This window comes from Oreochromis niloticus, linkage group LG23 (assembly GCF_001858045.2).
Source record: "Oreochromis niloticus isolate F11D_XX linkage group LG23, O_niloticus_UMD_NMBU, whole genome shotgun sequence".
Lineage (NCBI taxonomy): Eukaryota > Metazoa > Chordata > Actinopteri > Cichliformes > Cichlidae > Oreochromis > Oreochromis niloticus.
This window is the reverse complement of record NC_031986.2, coordinates 22,102,515-22,115,261: the sequence shown is the minus strand read 5'-3', so window position 1 is coordinate 22,115,261 and position 12,747 is coordinate 22,102,515. Positions and strand designations below refer to the sequence as shown.

At 43.2% G+C, this 12,747-nt stretch overlaps 1 protein-coding gene across 1 annotated transcript in view; it reads left to right on the top strand.

Annotated features, from left to right (window-relative positions):
- Positions 1–289: 289 nt before the first annotated feature.
- Positions 290–12,747, top strand: part of LOC100701849 (microtubule-associated protein 2) — a 76,501-nt gene continuing 64,043 nt past the window's right edge. Inside the window, 1 exon segment of the mRNA XM_025902940.1 lies at positions 290–583. The gene's annotated coding sequence lies outside the window, so the exon portion shown is untranslated.

Genomic DNA, 12,747 nt, shown 5'->3' with positions numbered 1-12,747 from the left:
TAAGCTGCCTTTGTAAGTTGAGCCTATTGGTATCTGTGTTAGTATAGCAATACTGGCCCTGTATCGGATTGATACCGAAATTTGCAGTACTGCACAGCTGTAGTGTTCACTGGTCCATCTCCTCTGCCTCCTTCCCATTTTCCCCCATAGCCCCACTCGTCTAACCCCCTCCTCTCCTTTTTCTTCTCCATCTTCCCTCAGCAACAGCCACACCCCGGTGCTTCAGCTCCGCACACACATCCACTGCAGACAGAGAGCTTCCCCCTTTGCATCAAATCACTCAAAGCCCTTTAGCAATGACCTGACATCACACCTTTATACCTATATGTGCGTGTGTCCGTATTTACAGGAGCTGCGTTGTGTTTTCTTTATTTTTGTGTTTTTACACTACAAAGATGTTGCACAGATTCTACATCATCGCACACTGAAGCCACATAATCCGCCTTGCGCGCAGAGTTCTGCATTTACGGTAGCTTCATTTGCAACGGGGAGGGGCCACAGGGCCCCCATACCGCTCTCATTGTCACCACAGCTCTCTTCCCATCCAAGGGCATTAGTACCGCTCAGCAGCCTGAACCTCCAGGTAAGACCCAAATCGCTTTGCTTCGTCATGTGCAGGGAAATTAGGCTTTACGATGGCGCAAAGCAGCGCGGATGCGCAAGTTTAAGACGTAGGATTGCGACACCGGCTGCTGGGAAAGTTTGACAAAAAGTCAGTCTGCACATCAATGTCGCTGTCCACTAATCCTCTGCTGCTGTGTGTGTGTGGATATGGTGTCATGTATGGTTATGTGCGTGATTCTTAGAGAGAATGGGGGATATCTGCGAGTGTGGCGGATTGAAATGTGTGCCTTTTAAAGTCGCTTTTCAGTGGAGACTTGGATGTAAAATGCAGTTAGGTAATTGTGTTAACTTGGGTATTAATTTGCGACATTTGTCACCGTCTCGTTGCGTCCCGGTGAGCCTCTCTGCGCTGCTGCATCCTGCGCCTTTTGTTCTGGTCCACGCCTGCATGGTGCTGAAACCGGCGCCGCTCGCAGCCATCCACTGCAGGAAAGGATCCCCATTTTTTTTTTGCAGTGGATGTTTAAAAGGAAAACTGTAAATAAAAGTGCAATATAATTGTGGATTATTATAGTTATCCCCATCTCACTGTCCCCCCCCCCCCCCCCCCCCTTTTTTTTCGGGCTATTACCGATTTGTCAATGCGTTGTGATGGGAGTAGCCCAGCGTCTACTTGGCATTATAGGCACCACCACCACCACCACCTCTCACCAGCAAAATGTAGTTTGAAGGAAGCCTTTTATGTGACTCAAATTAATAACAATGCCCCTGTTATGACAGCTGAAAGCCAAAACCATATTCTGGGATCTTCCCTGATGGACTCTAATGTCGTTTTACAGCCTTAAATATATGTACTCAGTCACAGATAGTGATCTGAAAATCTGCAGGCTGAAAGGGTCTGTTCCAGTTCTGCATCCTTTCAGTGTCTCCCGAGCCTCAGTGCAGTGAGGACAAGCAGGAACTCTGTAGAATTTCCAGCATTTTAAGTGTGAAAACAGTCTTTTATGGAAAGGAATTCAAGAGTTTGTGTGTTTGGACATTCCAGTTTCTGCCTCAGAAGATCCCGGCTGTGGACGAGATGTAGAGGGAAATCAGTGCCTTGGCATGTTGGGGATGTCCAAGCTTGGTAACCTGAGATCCCCCCAAAGTTCAGCTTAATGCATTGTGGTTGCTTGTTCAGTCAGATTCGATTTGATCACGAAAAGTGGAATTTGTTTTACCAGCAGTAATGAGCCAGAGGGATGTAGTAGAAATGGACTGATTGTTTTCACCAGAGTTTTTCCTAAATCCTGCCCCGTGTAATTCAGGTTCACATTAATGGCAGATATTCAGAGAAGCATACAAAACATATTTGCCTATTCGACACAGAATAGGTGTTTCTTGGCTCAGGCCGAATGAGGGTTGACAAAGTGCATTAGCAGAGCGGGCGAGATGTGTATCAAGTTTCCCCTGCTTCTCCTGTAAGGACAAGCCTCTGTCAGACCAGATTGGGCTGAGTCTAATCACTGACAGAAATGACCTTAATCAGGGCACAACAGGTTGGGTTTTTGCGTGTGTGCTCACTCTTAACGTCTTTAAATCTCAGTTGTAGTGTGTTCGTGTCAGCTATGGGTGTGTGTTTGTGTGTGTGTGTGTGTGTGTGTGTGTGTGTGTGTGTGTGTGTGTGTGTGTGTGTGTGTAAGCCATATCGAGCCATTTCTTGCTCATATAACCACCAGGAAACCTGAGCCGCCTCCCTGCACCACTTTGGGTGACCTTAAGTAAATCTCCCATCGTTGATTCTGGTTAGGTCCTGGAACCACAGACCTGTCATCCACTTCACTGGAATTTAGACACATCATCTTCGTTGGCCCTTCCTGATACAAGCGATTGCATTGGAGTTGTGTCTGGAATCAAGATCAGTCTCTGATATTGCTTATTATTCAAGAATTTACGCGCATTCTAGCTTGTCGGTGAAGTAGATTACTGCAGTACACCTCGGTGCCTCAGACACAGGTGTTTAAGGTCTCAGGACATATCTGTTGCTCCTGTCTGAGGCTCCTTTTGTTCCACAGGTGTCTAATGGGAGATGGCAGAGCTGTGCTTTAGTACGTGATTAAGTCTCAACTGTGAGAGGGACCTAATCTAATTCGCCTACGTCAGAAGAACCAAACGGCCCACTGACCTGCATATCGAGCGCACACACACGCATACCAAAGCTTCTTGACATACTCAAGTGCTAAAAAGATCATAGAAATAAGACAAAAAATATTAAATTTATTCCCCATATCTGGGAATTTATTTTTTACAGCAAGTGGAGAAATAGTAATAATAATAATAATAATTTATACTTTAATATAATGTAAATCATTATAATAAAGTGTGAGTTCAGCCACATTTCCATGAAGTTTATAGTATTATTACTATTCATCATTACTGTGAACTCCATCTTTTTTCACTATACAAAGTCTCCCTGTCCAAGGATACTTTGAATAGCCGGGGAGTCAATTGACTTTCCGACTTGTAGCCTTATATTCCACATGATGATAGCTTCAGCTCTGCAGCCCTGTTGCTTCTTCTCTAGCATTAGCATCACGCATGTGCTCAGTGCTGTCAATTGGCACAGCTGGCAAATATACATTTTTTAAAAATCCAAAAGCAAGAAAAAAAGATATGTAAAGTAGTAAACAATAGTAATTAAGAATAATTGAGTAAGTGATTAAGGAAATGCTGAAAAAAGCAAGAAAAACACACGAGAGCTTCAACAGGCTGCCACTCAGCAGTGTGCCATGTTAATTAGGACCTACAAGTCTTTTGTCAGGCATGGATGAAGAGCATTGTGAACGTCATCCTTTTTCAGTAATGAATGAACTTATCATTGATGTAGGCACTTTTCCACCAAGGCCGTTTCTAGTATCCCGCTCTTTAAAAGAAGATACAGCTGTCAGAGACACTCTGTATGCACAGGAAGCAAACCGGCATGCTGTAACAACAGAGGACAGATGGATGTAGCGGGTCCCTAAGCTGTGGGATAGGAGCAGAAGTGATCAGTCTTAGAAAAAGGCCTACAGCTTTTTGGATTCAACCAGCACGCAGAATCTAATGTCTAGTTATAGTAGAAAGAGCTGGTAAAGTCTAAACTAGTGTGTGTTAATTGAGCTTAACCACACAGATTCTTCATCTTGTGACCTCCTTGTTACAAGATAGTCTCTCTAATCACTCATCCACCCTGTTTGCCCTTCCACCCGGAGCTCCAACCATGGCTGACTCACAGCTAGTTTCCCAAACGAGCCCTGACAGCCAGTGTCATATTTCATTCCTCACGGACGTTGCCCCTCGACAGAGAGGACAGTCATGCAGGGCATTCTTACAGTCAGGGGCTGCTCCCCCAGATATTGGCATCTCTAATATTTGCTACCGCTCTAACCTCTGATCTTGTGTTAGCTAATCTGTGAGGAGGACATAAGGAGCTGCTGAAAAGAGAGGACTGGGTAAAGAAAACAGAAAAAGGCATTCTGCAGAATTTCTGAAAGACGAAGTATACAACCTGCCTACCAGGCCAGCTTGGCTCGAGTCCACTCCGTGTTGATCCAAACATCCATCATCCACTGTAAAAATGTCTTTTTTTGAGCAGTTTGTGTGGACAACAACACATTCCAGGCAAAATCTTGTTGCATGTTCCCAAAAAGCCATCAAGGGACGTTTATGTGTTTCTGTGTTAGCAGGGTTATGACATTTAACCCGCTGTTTGTGGTTTTACACCCTTAATTGGCAAACAAAGTTGCACACAACTGGACTGCTGACATATTCTGGATGATGTTAGGGCAGCTATATGTAACCAGCTGCGTCCTGACACTGTATCTTAGTAAAGTGCTAATATTTGGCTGGATTTTTATAAGTTCTGCAGTTTAAAAACAGTATAACGTATTATTTTAACAAATTACATTTTTTATTGAAGCACAACAAAGAGCAAATGAGGAAAATGATGCAAAACATTAATGCAGCTACACGGTAAAACCCTTTCGATTAAACCTGGAGAATTCTACACAAAAATATTAGCCTTCATATTGTGGTGGACTGCAGTATTGCTAGAGAGATCGAAAAGCTGCTCGAGTCTTTGCTGGTTTCTTACATGTTTGAAGGTCTTGAAAAAGCATTGGCGGGATTTTGCCTTTCAGTGTGAGGTTATTTTATGTCACTTGTCCCTCAAAACCAGAACTTATTTTAGGACTTAATGGTAGTCTGAGCGATACAGTTGGAGCAGCAGTGCTTACATGTGAGGCTGGTCTGATTTTTCGGACTGGGAACAAACCACTAATGAGCCTTAGCTTTTTACCGAATAGGCCGGGGACCTCTTGTTAGCCTAGCGTAGTAGCTAAGCTACGTAGTGCTGAGCCTTTATGATTTCCAGATGTGCAAGCTAAACAGCTCAATTGTTTTCACCTCATCCTTTTGCAAACAGCCAACTGGCTGCGGTTGGAGGCTAATACACTGAGTGAAGTGTGCTAGAGGACTGAATGAAGCTCATTGTTAGAGTATTGTTAGAACATACCAACTCTATTGGGTTTCTCGAGGTTTTTTGAACATGTTTCTCTTTCGTGTTTTTTTTTTCCTTCTTTTTTAATTCATCCATTAAGGGAAAAGATTGGATGGTAATGTAGTGGAAATAAAGTCCCCAAGGATTCGGGGTAAATTGCTTCTCTGGGTTTGAAGCTTCTTAAGTAAACCAGAACATCTCTTCACTGTGTTAGCGTGCACACGCTTGAGTGCGTCTGCTTGTCAGGGTCGTATTTTGGATGAATGGAACCCCCTAGTTCATAGAAGCGTCACACACAGGAGCTCTGTGAAGCCAGTGTGAAACATAGAAACAGATGGAAGACATGATTATGGCAATGGTACATCTCGTTCCTTGTGAATCTTGTTTTTAACTAGTCTGCTGGAACAAGGGGCAGCTGAGTGCGTGTAGTGGACGTCCTGGCTAGCATCCAGGAAGGGGTTTTACTGTGACCGCTGCCGAATGTGTCTGAAGAGAGGCTTAAAAGCATATCTAACATCCTCTCTCTCACACATGCCACAGAGAGACGATGGAGAAATATGCAGGATGAAATCATCAGACTGTGCAAACCCACTTTGGCTTCACATAACTCACAGTTTTACCCTAGAAGCAGTTATTTGAATTAATTAATTAATCAGCAATTTTAATAATTTGTTAATTGGTTTCACGCCAAATCAAAAGGACCCTCTGGTTCTCGTTCTTGAATATGAAGATTTGCTACCATTGGCAAGACAAAACAAGTGGTTTTGTCTTTTTTATGAGTCATTTTAATGTCTTCTTTCACTGTTTTAACATTTTGGAGTACATCATTTAATGAATAATGCCTTACATGTCCGCCTCAGGATGTCTAGTAACTACTTTGTAATTCTAATCACATTTTCCTTCTCTGCGTGTCAATTAATGCATTACAATAATACCTGAAAAGCTGATAATGCCAAAGAAATTGCAACATTATGGCCGTTGGCTTCGTTAGATTTCCTCTGTTTTCACATCTTTCATAAATTTAAATGTCTTTGAAATGACAGCTCAACTCTAATGACTCAGAATAATAAGACACTCGAGTCAACCAAATATAATTTGACAAAACGTTTACAGGAACTGACGTTTTGTTTTGTCGCTTGCAGCTGTTTGTAGGTGTCTCTAATCTCAGTTTATTGCATTCCTGGAATATCAGGTAGCAGCAGAAACCAAGAGTTTTGTTATTTTACACATTTAGCACAACATCATCAATTAATCATAACTGTTATTATTATAATTCCCAACACAGAGACAGAATTCATAACAGGAACATTGTGCACATTTTTTAACATTTCAGAAAAGTGAGGGGTCCTGAGTCGGAGTTTAGAGTTGCAGCTGTAATCACAGCTGTGGCAACATTTTTAGTTAGTAAACATATGATTCGTTTCCTCAGGTCAAAAATATTTTGGGGGCATTTCACTATAGCTTATTTGGTTGAGCAGGTGACCCATATGCTGTAAGACCATTACAGAAGTCCAGGTTTGGATCTGCCCAAGACTTTTTGTTATGTCTCTCCCTAACCTACTGTCTCTCCAAGCTTTCTCAACCATTCCTTACTGTCCTATCATAATAAAGGCTAAAAAGTGTTATCTACAGTTCATTAATGACCTGGAAGCCTTGTACTACCTTACGTCTTCCCCCCATAATGGCATTTTACAATCTCTCCTGTACCCTTAATGACCAGTTTTTAGACCTCAGTAAAAATTAAAAAAAGACGTGGTTTGACAACCATTAGATTAGTTTCCAAGGTAGCTGCATAGGGAGAGGCCGGCCTCAATAACTTCCTACTCATTTTGTCCTATAAGCAGGCCTGAAATAGGACAGATATTGGTCAGTTCAGAAAAGTTGTTCAAGGTTACATAACTCCTAGATGGCTTTCAAGGGGCAAAGAGTTAATGCATCCTTAGTTGTGTTTATTTGTTCTCCCCAGCAAAGACAGGAATAACCTATCAGGAGGTCATGTAGGGGATCTGTTAGGAAATGTCTCCAATAGCAGTCATTTACATATATTGTTTTTCCAATTGTAGACAAAGTCAAAATCTGTAACAGATAATGAAAGCATTAGAGCCACAATGATTAAATAAAAGTAACCATTTTTCTGATGTTTGTAGGCAAGAAACTGACTAAATATGACATGACAGATCAATTAATAGTGAAGCTGTAGGCTCTAGTGCAACACTTATTCACATGTATCCTCCAACCTGGACTCTCTCTATTGATTTGAAGTGTTGACAGGGGCCTACTGCTCCACTGGGACCATCAAGGCCCTTCCCACTCACCAGGGCAACCCCTGCCATGGAAACCAGCCCCTCAAAGGAATGACCCTCTTTGAGTGTGTAGCCCCTCTGTGCGTCTCTGCCTCGACTTGTGGTGAAAAAGATACAGACAGAAGCCTAGAAAAAAGCTTTTTCTGTCCTTTTTATCACAGCATAATGTTCCCTTTCCTCGCTCTTCCTTTCTTTTCCTCCACACACCTTCAATTGGATCTGGGAATCCACTGACTGGTCTACAAGCAGTAGCATCAAGAAAATTAAGAATATCTGCTTGTTTTTTTGTTTTTTTGTATTGTAATTCCTCATAATGCCAGCTAATCTTGAACATTGAATGGCCCAGCTGCATTGAGTTGTTCCCAAGGCGCCATCTACTGAAGGTGGGCTGGGGAGACTTCACTACTTCGGGTCACCTCATTAAATCAAACAACATAAATCTCTACAGAAAAAGGAGCCTTAAGCTTTATTTAGGAGCGTCAACAGATGTTTGCGAATGCCCCCCCTCGAGGGAAGGAGACTGTTGTTTTCCAGCACAATGAGCTGGGTGACATTTTTTTTTCTTAAGGAGAGATTTGTATTCCTGGGTGCCATTGACTCAGTGTGCCTGCTGACAGTATCTGGTGATAAACGGGCAATAAACTGGAGAATCGGAGCCGCATGCTTTCATATGGCACATCTGCAGTGCTTGAAACTTGTAGCTAAGAACATAGAAAAAGAAGAAGGCAGAAAGTTTTGGGGAAGACAGCACAATTCTGCATTTGTACATAAAGATCACGATTTTTATGATGCAACTGGCTGCAAAGGTTTTCCATATTTCCAATCCTTTTATTTGTTATTTGAGTCATACCTTATATAGTTTGCCTTCTACATCATATATAGCCCCTGTTTTCTTGTAAAACTTACATTCACTGTTTTTTTTAAGGTTTTATAGCAAATACAGCAAAATTCATTCAGGTTCTGGGTCTGTTGGGAGCAGCAAACCTGTCTTCTGTGTTTTACCTCTGCATCTAAACCGCCTGCCATTTTTTCAGGCAGAGGCCTGAGAGCTAGTATTTTACTATGTTACAGAAGCCTAGGGGGGAAATCCCGCTGTGCATGGAGTCTGTATAGATGCACAATGTTTTTAGACATATCTGCTTTTCTTCTACCATTTCTTTTTGTTTCTGTTGTGCCAAAATGACTTTCAGTAGGCTTACCTTTAGAAAGCCGTGAAGCTTAAACGCTTTATTACAAATAGAGCTCATTGATGATACCAGCATGTTTTCCCTCAGACCAAGTCCAAACAGCACAGGCGTGAACTTCAAAAGCAGCTTTACGTGGGATGTGTCTTGATGTTATCTCTGTTTTTACCATGTCTGCGGCAGCTTTGAGCTCGATCGCTGTCTCTGGCTTTGTTTTTGTGTTGCGCGTCCTTCTGATTCTGCACCCAGAAATTGTTACAGGAAGCCCGCAGTAAAAATATTCGACTGACATATTCTGAGGAAGGCAATGTAATTAGCTGCTTCTCTGTGTAAATCCACCAGCTTTCCTCGGTTCTTTTGTCTGCGCACCACGGGTCTCCAATTATTGATTTTGTCCTTCCAGAGCTCGTCTTTTTCTCAGCTCACCTATCCCCTGTGGGGACGTAGGAGGAGGAGGAGTGGAGGGGGGGGGGGACCCCCTGTGGATCTTCATGCCCACATTCAGATGCTAATCCCCCGCCATCTGCTTTCTACCATGATGATGCTTTACTGTCCAAGAGAAAAACCAGAAGCTTGATGTGTCCTCAGGGGCTGCCAGGCTGATTGCCACCCTTTCACCCTAATCTAGGCGCAGCAGCATAATAACACCACCCCCCCCGTTTCTCCCCATACAGGGATCATCTATAGAGAAGAGTCAGATTCTGTGCAGGGCCATTGGACCCTAGGATAAAAGACCTCATTTTCTGCGTGACCCCTGGTAAGTTCAATCAAAAAGCCTTCCAGCCTGATGAGTTAATCACCACCCGTGCGCCGTCATGGGCCGCTCAGAGCTGCTGGTCTTTTAGCCGATCAAATGAAGCAGATGTGATTTACACGTAAGTTTAGAGCAGCTCAAGTTTAGCTCCCACTTGTTTGAGTGGGAACAGTTCTCCGGCTCGGTGCTGTGTGTGGGACAGTGCTTGCATTTTGCATCTCCAGGATGACATAATAGAGTGTATTTTGGCACTCGCGGCTGGAAGTTCCTCCTCGTGATTGTAGCCTGTGTTTAGAAGGCAATTCTGTCTTCAACATTATATGGCCGTCTATTTTTGCATGAAACAACTCCCCATCCGGAACTAAGCCAAAACGCATTTGCTCAGAAGGCAGATAGTGAAACGACTTAGCCATGTTGTCCCACTGTAATGCACACTAACAATGGGCGGTGCAGTTCAATAAAGGCCCTTGAGCCCCAAATAAAAATAAAAAATGTAAATAAGCGATGAATGAAAGCATTGCTGCCCTGATAACTGCTGTGATAAACGCCTCTGAAAGTACACACAGAGTACCCTGCCCCTCTCATGCCTCTCCCAGCCTGAGATCAGATGAAAACTGAACTGGGAGCTAATACAAACAGGAAAGTAAACCCTTCAGATCGTTGACGCACAACGTCCTGCTTCTACCAGCCTTTATCTGCCGTATTCCCACCACAAATTCAGCACAGCTCCGTGCTTTTCAAACTGGGGGAGACGTGGAGTGCATTTTTATTTTATTTTAGCTCGTATGTTCTCAGGCCCAGCTATTTCCTGTGCTGGGTGGCATCCCACCAAAAGACATGTGAACCAGTTGTGCTGGGAACCACAAAAGGCACAAAGCTGGAGATACAAGACGCTTTAATCTGCATCCACATCTGTGTAATGAAAACACAACGGCCGGTCTGGCTAATCCTGCCCTGCATCATTCTGTCTGCACGTGGCAGTGCTGAGTGTGTGTGTGAATTCCAGCCACTGTGGGCGTGGGTATGCATATGTGTGTGTCTAGCTGTGCAAAGCCAAAGTGACACTCAGTCAGCTGCATTGGAGACGATGTCACTCTGCTGCAGAGCCAGCAATTGCGGCGCTCTGAATGCTGATGATGCACTGACACGAGTGCTCGGTGTCTCTTTCTGACAGATGGACTCACCTGCAGAGGGTTCGGTCAGCCCGTCTGCCCGACAGAGTGTCTCCGTGATTGTATCATCACTTTTGTTGCAAATAAATAATACATTAACTCAGCTGATGCACAGCATTGTGTCCGACTCAGGAGTTCAAGCTTAGCGTGTGATTTATGTCATGGTGTTACTGTTTCTTGTTGTTGTCTTTAGGGGGGTTTCACACCTGTGACATTTAGTGAGTTTAAATTGAACTCCGGTATGTTTCCCCCCTTGGTGCGGTTCAAGTCCAACCCAACACCTGGTGTAAGTTGAAAGTTTGAGCTAACACATCCTTTGCATTCTGGGACCCAACAAGGTACCATAGATGTTCAAGGGTAAGCATGGGCTAGCAACTATCTGAGAAATTAATCTAAATTCTCCATGTTCTCAAAATATTTATATAAAAGTATTTAATTGTGCTCTTTCCTCAAACATCTGGTCAGTAAACAGACAGAACATACTGTTTCGATTGGAGTTCACTTGGATTTTACTGCGTGAAAAGAAACAAAACGGCAGGGAAAGTCTACAAGTTTGCAAACATGTCAACTGACTTCAACCGAAGTAAACGAACTATAGGTGTGGAAATAAAGTTCATTTGATCTTCTTTAAGTTGGCCTGTGGCTGCTGTTAGTGTAGTTTTTGTTCAGTTGTGTTTAATACAAAAGCATCGTTGACAACTGGTAAATCTTTACCTTGCAGTTGTTTTCATGATATTTTCATTTCTTTTTTGTTATCGGATTTCTTGGGAATGACTCAGGGAGAGGCCTTTTCATTATGACCTTGGCTATAAGCGAGAATTCAAAAGTACCGGGTTAATAGTATCAAGTTCCTTTAAAAAGATAAAGCACCATCATTTTTTAACACCATCTGTAAGTTCATAGAGTACCAAGCTTTTATTTCCCAACACATCACCTCTCGGTCAATAAGAGCACAACCATCGCAGTCCTTGGGTCTTCCTTATTCATTAGACTTTGTTCGCCGATGGAGCCGTAGCCATAGTGACTCATCTCAGTGTCATGGAAACAAAGTACTATCTTTGCAGTAATAACGGCAGCCTCCTGAACCCCACACAAACACGGAGCCCACACAGCGTCCCCAGCTGAGCACTAGAATAATGTCTAGATTAAACTGTGGAGCCTTCACTTGAATCAAATTTACTACCTTAACCTACTGTCTGATCAATGTAAGAGACCGGCCAACTCGATTTTCAGTATTTTTGAAAGGTCGTTCAGAACTCATGATTGAGTCTTGGATTTGACTTCAGATGATAACCCTGACAGATACACCCTCACTGGGCATGAACTAGACCACTTTTCATGTTCTGTTATTCGACACTTTCGCAAATCAGAGTCTACAGAGACCGCAGAAGTAATCAGAGAGACATATCCTGAGCCACGGCCGGCTCCAAGCATGCAAATGTCAAGTAAAGTTAATGGCGAATGACCTCAGCCTTGAGCCCCTTAAGTGCAGGAAGTCATTATTGGCTTCCCACCCTGCTGGTGTATTATACCTGGGATGCTGCTGTGCTCTTTTATCTTAATAACTCAATCTTCAGTATTCACTCCATCCTATTTTGTTAATGGAAACTCATAACTGATTCCCATTCAACAACATCCCCACCCTCCAACTCCTCTGGCTGCTTCTCCAGCCTCAAGGGGCTGAACATGTTACCGCCTCCCCCTGCTTCTCCTCTCACTCTAACCACAATATTGCTTGTATCACTTACGCTAATAGTGTGCACTTAGAGTACCTCGAGGTGAAAGGCTTTGCTGCGATGCTTCCCGATGACAGGAAATATGCGCAGGGAGCATAGATTTGACTACCCGTGTTTGCTATTAAAATGTAGTTTTAAAGAGAACCCGTTTGAGTTGATTGTCATCCAGTCCGTGTCAACATCGATGCCCTTGATGTTGACAGAGTGGAAGTGCCTGCAGTGTAAGGTTAAGCTCCCTGACTGCTTTTACTTTACACGCTGCACAGTTTCAGGTGTACTACATCAATCAGTCACAATATTAAAACCAGGTGAAAGCCTGCTCGTGTTTTCAGTTTCACCGCAACTGTGACTGTTGCCGAGTCCTGAGCACAGAGTGGAAGCAACGCGTAGGAAAGCTCACTGCTATGAGTTAGACATCAATGTTATGCACTTTGTAGCTGTCGATGAAACGTGACAGCATTGATGAAATGATTCGATAATCCTGCAGGCATACAATTCTGGAACCTCTTTTCGAATCA